Source organism: Chrysochloris asiatica, unplaced genomic scaffold, assembly GCF_000296735.1.
Source record: "Chrysochloris asiatica unplaced genomic scaffold, ChrAsi1.0 scaffold00066, whole genome shotgun sequence".
Classification (NCBI taxonomy): Eukaryota; Metazoa; Chordata; class Mammalia; order Afrosoricida; family Chrysochloridae; genus Chrysochloris; species Chrysochloris asiatica.
The window spans coordinates 237173-244980 of record NW_006408584.1 but is presented as its reverse complement, the minus strand read 5'-3'; positions in this window follow the sequence as shown (position 1 = coordinate 244980).

Genomic DNA, 7808 nt, shown 5'->3' with positions numbered 1-7808 from the left:
CAAAGATTTGTAATTCCTGTTAGACTCCTTTCCTTGAGAATTGAGCAGAGTGGGGTTCACAGAGTTACAAATGTGCACGTGATTTATACAGTGACACCGGGATAGGGGTGAGATTAAGTGTCTGGTTCTGGACAACAATTCACTAAACTCTAGCAGCAAAGGAAGAATACTTGTCCTTTCCTAATTGAGACCCACGACTGGAAAAACAGCAGCAACTGCAGAAGAAACAAGGATCCTTATCCACCTGCTTCCAGCGCTGACTGCCTGAATTCCGTTCTCCACCTTTCTTTAAACCCAGAGAAAGCTAAAGCGGCAATGAGAAGCGGGGGCGGAGCCACTGGACACAATCTTATCCTCCAATCACGACCTTACTGTGAGATAGAGTGACAGGCCCCTCACAAAGGTAGGCTGTACTTAGCATTTCACCCTTTAAAAAAGAGAAAGAGAGCATAAAAGGAGTCTGGAGAGTATTAGGAGAAGGTGATCTCAGCCTAGAACTAGGAGAGTCAGCAGTTTTGTGGATTAAGTCACAGAACCACAAAAGGATCTGCCAATGTTCCCTCCCGAGAAACAGTACAATTTAGTAATGTAAGACATTTTCAGGTGTGGTTCTCTCTCCTTAACCTTCTGTCAGATTACAGGAGTCAATAATAAACCCTTGGAATTGTTTAGGGACGGAGAAAAGAATGTGGTTCATGGGCATGAGCAGAACAAGACAATTGTTTATATAATCATCACATTAAACCTGGCATGATTCTGACCAGGAAGCATTGCTGACTATAGTAAATTGAGTTTCCTTCATTGATAACGGTTTTTAAAATTTCAAGTTGGGGAAATACAAAGGGATGTCTACTAGAGGGAGAACATATATCATTTTTCTTACACATGGTTTCCCTATTGTAACATGAAGTGAGAAATAGGACTAGATTATATCGCGTATCATTTCCTATGTTCTCTCTATATAAATGATTACTTACCTAGGGATTGAATTGGAAAACTGGAGAACTCTCTGTGTGTGTGTATGCACGTGTATCTGTGTTTAATTTATATATTTATTCAGGTACTCTATAACCCAAACTAATGGCTTCTTTACTGAATTTGTTGTTATTCTACGTTAAATTTAACTTTTATTTATTAACAACCAGGATCAAAATGTTTACTCGCTGAATCTCAGTTTTTCTCCAAACTCCAGCTATATCTTCTGAAAGACTAAACTTTCTCAAATACTAAGGTTATATTATTTCTCTTTATCACAAAGATTTCTTTTTAACTAAATTGAAACTAAATACTTGACAAAGCAGCCCTATAAATCTCTATTAAACCACCTTCCAACCCTCTCAAATTAGTACATAGAAAATAATCAATTTTCCTTAAATTTTCAAATAGACATTTTTATTTATATTCTGTGAAAACTTATTTCTATGCTTTTATTATCATAATTACATCCATTTCTTTTTGCAGTTTGGTTTTCTGATATAAATCACAAAATATTCCTGACATCCTAATTTAAAGGCTCTGATAGCGTAGTGGTTACAAATAGGGCTGCTAACCTCAGGGTCAGCAGTTAGAAACTACCAGCTGTTCTGCGGGAGAAAGATGAGGCAGGCTTTCTGCTCCTGTAAAGATGTACAGCCTCGGAAACCCTGTGCAGGGTCGCTATGAGTGGAACCGACTCCACGGCATATAACAACAACAACAACAATGTTGGCCCATGATCGGGCCGTGCTTCGTTCTGCTGTGCATAGGGTCGCTATGAGTTGGTACCGACTCGATGGCACCTAACAACAACAACAACAACAACAACAACAACAACAATGTTATTTATGGAGTCCTGGTGTGGCGCTGTGAGTTAATGCGTCAAACTGCAAGGCCATTTGAACTGCAAGATCAATGGTTCAAGCTCACCAGCTGCTCCTCGAAAATCCTCTACAGGGTCGTAATAGGTCGGAATTGACTCAACAGCACTTAACAACAACAACAATATTATTTATTTTTAATAGTATCATTATTCTTCACAAGAATTACAAGCTGTCATCCTCCTCATTTATTTCTTTGATTTTCCATTTGTGAAAGGACACTAAATTAATTAAATGACCAACATTTAGAGCCCAAGCACCTAGCATATAGTGGTTACTGAAATATTGGACGAATGAATAATTATATTAGAATTGCAATATATTTTAGAATTAGTAAATGGATGGATAGTGTGCTGAATACTAAACTTACTTTGTTCTAAAAATTCATAAATTAATCCAAAAATTTGTTGTAGTGACTTTTGTTTTTCATTAATATTTGATGATAGTTTAATTTTTCCAGAGAGTCTTGTCCATAGCTTTTTACTTTGTTTTAATTTCTGTAAAATTAAAGGGACTTTCAAACATCAACTTATTAGTGGTAGCTTAACTTACAAATTTGATTCCTCTGAAACTAATAGTCTTGATGAGATGGGTAAATGAACCAATGTGTTTCATAAAAATGCCATTCCGTGTCTTTTTAGCACATTCATTTCAAACTAAATTGGCTACTGCTGTGGCTGATTTCTGCTCTGATCCTTGTTGACATATTAAAAAAATAATAATAATGAGAATTGAGTGACAGTTTACATGGAAAACATCGGTTTTACACTCATCCTATGGTGTTTTGTTTCATTGCAATGATTACAATCTCCTCTGTGCAACATCATTCAACGGTATTTGCTTCTTTTTTTTTTTTTTGATTGACACAGGAATATATAATCATTTAAACAACCAAAGGGCACATTCTGCAAGCTTGCCTTCTGGCTGCCAGCACTTAGTCCCTCTCTTTCCATGCATCTAGAGTCCTCAGATGCTCTATCTCTCTATGTCATAATCTCTGTCTCCATCTCTGGTGTCACTGCTTCTCTGGAATAGGTCCCACATCCCACTTATGCTCTTCTCCCTTGATGGTCCTAAAGTCCACTGTTCCTGAAATGTAGATTAACTACTCCTTCCTTTATGTTACAAAACTTCTAACTTTATGGTTGTGACAATCGCAATTAGTCATGGTAACAATTACTATTGAATTGTTAGAATCTTATCCCCCATCTCCTTTCACCAGACCTATCTAGTCAAGACGAAAACTACTCAGTGAGGATTCTACATTTCCCCACACATTCTGTAACTAAACTGCCTCTTGAAAACTTGTAAGTTAGTCACTTCATGACTTTATAGACCCCTCATTTTAGGTAGCCAAGGTCTAAGTTGCTCATCCCTATCAATCCTGTGTTACAAAGGGGATAGGATTGATCCTTGATATGAAGTCTCCTTACCTCTCAGTTGGTATTTTGAGCTACTATGTCCATAAGTATAAGTCAGGTTCTTTAAATTGTAGCAATTTGCACTTGTTTCCTTTTTCTTGTTGACCTTTATTTTTGCTTTTTGCACTAAGGGATTATATTTAATTTATATAAAACATGGCTATTCCATGTCAGTGAGTTATTTATTTTCATAGTGCTTAGTACTTTACATTTAAAACTGATTTGTCCAGCTGATAAGAAGAGAGGGCGTATGCATAAGAACACCCACACCTGCAGATACTATCCACTCAACTTTGCTTCAATGACTGGATGATCAGAACTCAACCAGAAGAAGAAAGAAGAGGAAAAAAAGAGTAATCAGATAAAATTTGATGTACTTGATCTAGACCTATGGATGCAGTAGCTCAAAAGAGGTAATAAATCTTCACAGCGAGGATCATTCCCACCCACTCCATACACAGAGTAGACGGGTATGGACAACTTGGACATTGGCTACCCAAAATGGGGGCCCCACAAAGGCGAGAAGTGACTGGCTTACAAGCTTTCAAGAGGGAGCCTAGATCCAGAGAGCACGGATAAAGGTAGAGTCTCCACTGAGTAGTATCCAATCTGTCTGGGTGGGGCTGATGAAAGGAGATGCAGATAGGTATCTTATGATATAATCGTGAATAATTGTTATCAGGACTGATTGTGAGGGTTGGAAATGTAAAGGTAGACATTTTGCAGCAAAAGGAAGGAAGTGATTGACTTTGCAGTCTAGGAGCAGAGGTCCCTGGGACCACCAAGGGAGAAGAGCAGAGAGAGGGACCCTACCCAGAGAAAGAGTGACGCCAGAGATGCAGGCAGAGATGATGATGTGGAGAGATGGAGTGGCTGGGGACTTTAGACCCAGAGAGGGAGCAGGGCTGTGTGCTGATTACCAGGGGACAGGCTTTCAGGGTATACCTTTTAATTGGTTGATGATGCATGGAGAGGATTGTAACCATGGCAATGAAACAATTTACGATAGGATGAATGTAAAGCTAATGTTCTCTCATGTAAACTGTTGCATAATTCACAATAAAACATTTAAAAAAAAAAAAGTGGATTAGGAAGAGAAGCAAGGAAGGACAAATGGCAAAAGGTTGATGCCACAGGGAGATCACCAAGGAACCAAAGAAGAGAAGCTGGAAGAGACAAGGATTCTCCCCCAGAGCAGACAGAAGAAGAAGCCTTCCCCAGGAGCTGGTGCTCCAAATTCCCACTGCTACCTTCCTCAACTGTGAGAAATAAATGTTTGTTAAATCAAAAACAAAAAACAAAAACAAAAACAACCCCACTTATTTAGCCAAGAGTATTTAAGTGATAAATACTTAAAAGTTTACATATCTAATAAAAGGAACACATAGGGCTTTAGTTTGGTTGCCCTGACTCATTTTGTAGTATTTTGTTCACTGAGCTAACACTTATGGTGTGCATTCATTTTATATGTGCTACACATAACATGTATGCATATGTGTATAAGTTATATACTGTTGCTGTTAAACGCTGCTGAGTCATTTCTGACTTGTAGCAACCCTGTATAAGATTTCCAAAGAGCAGATAGTAGGATTGTCAGCCTTGGGGTTTGCACATCAGTGCTGATCATGCAGTGCCATAACAGCAGTTATACATAAATATATACATATTATATATAACATATATAATATAAAAGCACATCATAACTATTAGCTCTGTAGTAATGAACAAAGCACTATAAAATGATGAACAAAGCACTAAAAAATGTTGATGTTGCTTTGTTGTTAGGTTTAGTTGTTTTATTGTTAGGTGCCACCAGGTTGGTACCAACTCATAGAAACCCTATGCACTACAGAAAAAATACTGCCGAGTCCTGCACCAAAGGAGCTCTGGTAGCATAGTGGTTATGAGTCAGGCTGCCAACCTCAAGGTCAACAGTTCAAAACTACCAGCAGTTCCATGGGAGAAAGATGAGTCATTCTGCTCCCGTAAAGATTTATAGCCTCGGAAACCCTGTGCAGGGTCACTAGGAGTCGAAACCGACTCCACGGTGCTTAACAACAACAAGTTCTGCACCAAGCTCATAATCATTGCTACAGTTGAGTCCATAGCTGTTACCACTGTGCCAATCCAACAAGTTGGGACCCTCCACTTTACCAAAATGGATATCCATCTCCAATGACTGGTCTGTCCTGATAATATGTCTGATGTATAGAGACTAAGTTTGGCCATCCTGGTTTACAAGAAGCATTCTGGCTGTACTTCTCCCAACATAGATCTGTTTGTGCTTTTGGCAAACCATGGTATTTTATGTATTCTCCTCAAATACCACAACTCAAATGCACTAATTATTCCATGGTCTTCTTATTCACAGTCCAACTGTCACATGCATATTAGTTTATTGAAAATAACCACAGCTTGGATCATTTAAGTTTAGTCCTCAAACTGACATCTTTGCAATTCAAAACTTTAAAGAGGTCTTATGCAGTGGATTGCCTAATATAATACATCATTTGATTTCTTGACTGCTACTTTCATGAGTGTTGATGGCTAAACTGAAGTCTTTGACAACTTCAATCTATTCTCCATTTATATGGATGCTGTTTTTGTTTTGTTTTTTATTTCCTTTCATTGGATTTTTGTTTTCTTTATTTTGAAGTACCACTCACATGGAGTCTATGGTCTTTGTTCTTCATGAGTAAGTATTTTAAGTTCTCTTCAATTTCACCAAGCAAGGTTGTATAATCTACATATTACAGGTTGTTAATGAGTGTTGCTTCAATTCTGATGCCACACTCTTCTTCACATAATCCAGTTTACCAGATTGTTTGTGCAGCATAAATATTGAATGGTGAAAAATACAACCCTGGAACTCACTTTTCCTTATGTTAAACCATTCAGTGTTCTCTTGTTCTGTTTGAACAAGTGACTCTTGGTCTATGTACAGGTTCCTCATGACAATGATTAAGTGTACCAGAATGCTCATTCTCTGCAATGTTGTCCATGGCTTGTCATGTTCTAGACAATCAAAACCCTTTTTGTTATCAAGAAAACACAGGTAAACATCTATCTGGCATTCCTTGCTTTGAGCCAAGATCCATCTGAAGCCAGCAGTGATATCGCTCATTCCATGTCCTGTGTTGAATCAGGGTTTAACCTCTGGAAGTTCTCTGTCAATATATGGTTGCAGCCGTTTTTGTATTAATGTTAGGAAAATTTACTTTCACACAGTATTAATGATATTGTGTGTTTATTTCCACATTCCTTTGGGTCATCTCTCTGTGGAATGGGCACAAACATGGATCTCTTACAGTCACTTGGCCACATCTTCCAAATTTCTTAGCATAAATGAGTGTTCCAGTGCCTCATTAGATTGTTGAGACTTCAATTTGTATTCCAAGAATTCCTGATGCCTTGTTCTTTGCTGATGTCTTCAGTTCACCTTGGACTTTTCTTCAGGATCATATAGTACTGCTTGAAATGGCTGGACATTGAGCATTTATTTTTGGTACAGTGACTCTGTGTATTCCATCTAATCTCTTTTGATGCTTTTTGCATCATTCAATATTTTGCCAACAGAATCCTTTAATATTGCAAATTGAGGCTAGAATTTTTCCTCAGTTCCCTCAGTTGAGAAATGCTTACCATATTCTTCCCTTTAACTACAGGTTTTTGTGCATTTTGTTATAATATTAGACCTCAAGCTGACCTTTGAAATTTTCTGTTCAGCCCTTTTACCTCCTCATTTCTTCCATTTGCATTAAGCATCTCTGTGCTGGCAAGTAAGTTTCAGAATATCTTCTGACATCCATTTTGGTCTTTTTCTTCGTTCTTGTCTTCTTAATGACCTTTTGCTTTCTTCTGTATGATGTTCTTGATGTCATCCCACAACTCGTCGGGACCTTGGTCTTTAGTGTCTATGCACCAAATCTGTTCTTCAGATGATCTCTAAATTCAGGTTGGATTTGTTCAAGGTCATATTTTAGCTCTGTTTATGTGTTTTAATTTTCTTCGCCCTCTGTCTGAACTTAAATACAAGCAATTGATGGTCTGTTCCACAGTCTACCCCAGCCTTGCTTTGGCTGATGATATGGAACTTTTCCACTGTCACTTTCCATGGATATAGTAAATTTAATTTGTGTATTCCATCTGATGAGGTCCATGTGTGTTATCTTTTATATTGTTTTAAAGAGGCATTTGCAATAAAGAACTCAAAGGTCTTGCAAAATTCTATCATGCAATCTCCAGCATTGTTTCTATTGCAAAGACCATATTTTGAAACTACTGATCCTTCTTCTTTGTTTCCAGCCTTTGCATTCCAATTGCAAGTAATTATCAACACATCTTGATTGCATGTTTGATCAATTTTAGACTAAAGAAGTTGGTAGAATTCTTCAGTTTTATCATCAATGGTTTAGTAGTTGGTGCATAAATTTTACTAATGATAGTATTAACTGGTCTTCCTTATGTTGTTGTTGTTGTCAGGTGCCATTGAGTCAGAACCGACTCATAGCGACACCATGCACAGCAGAAC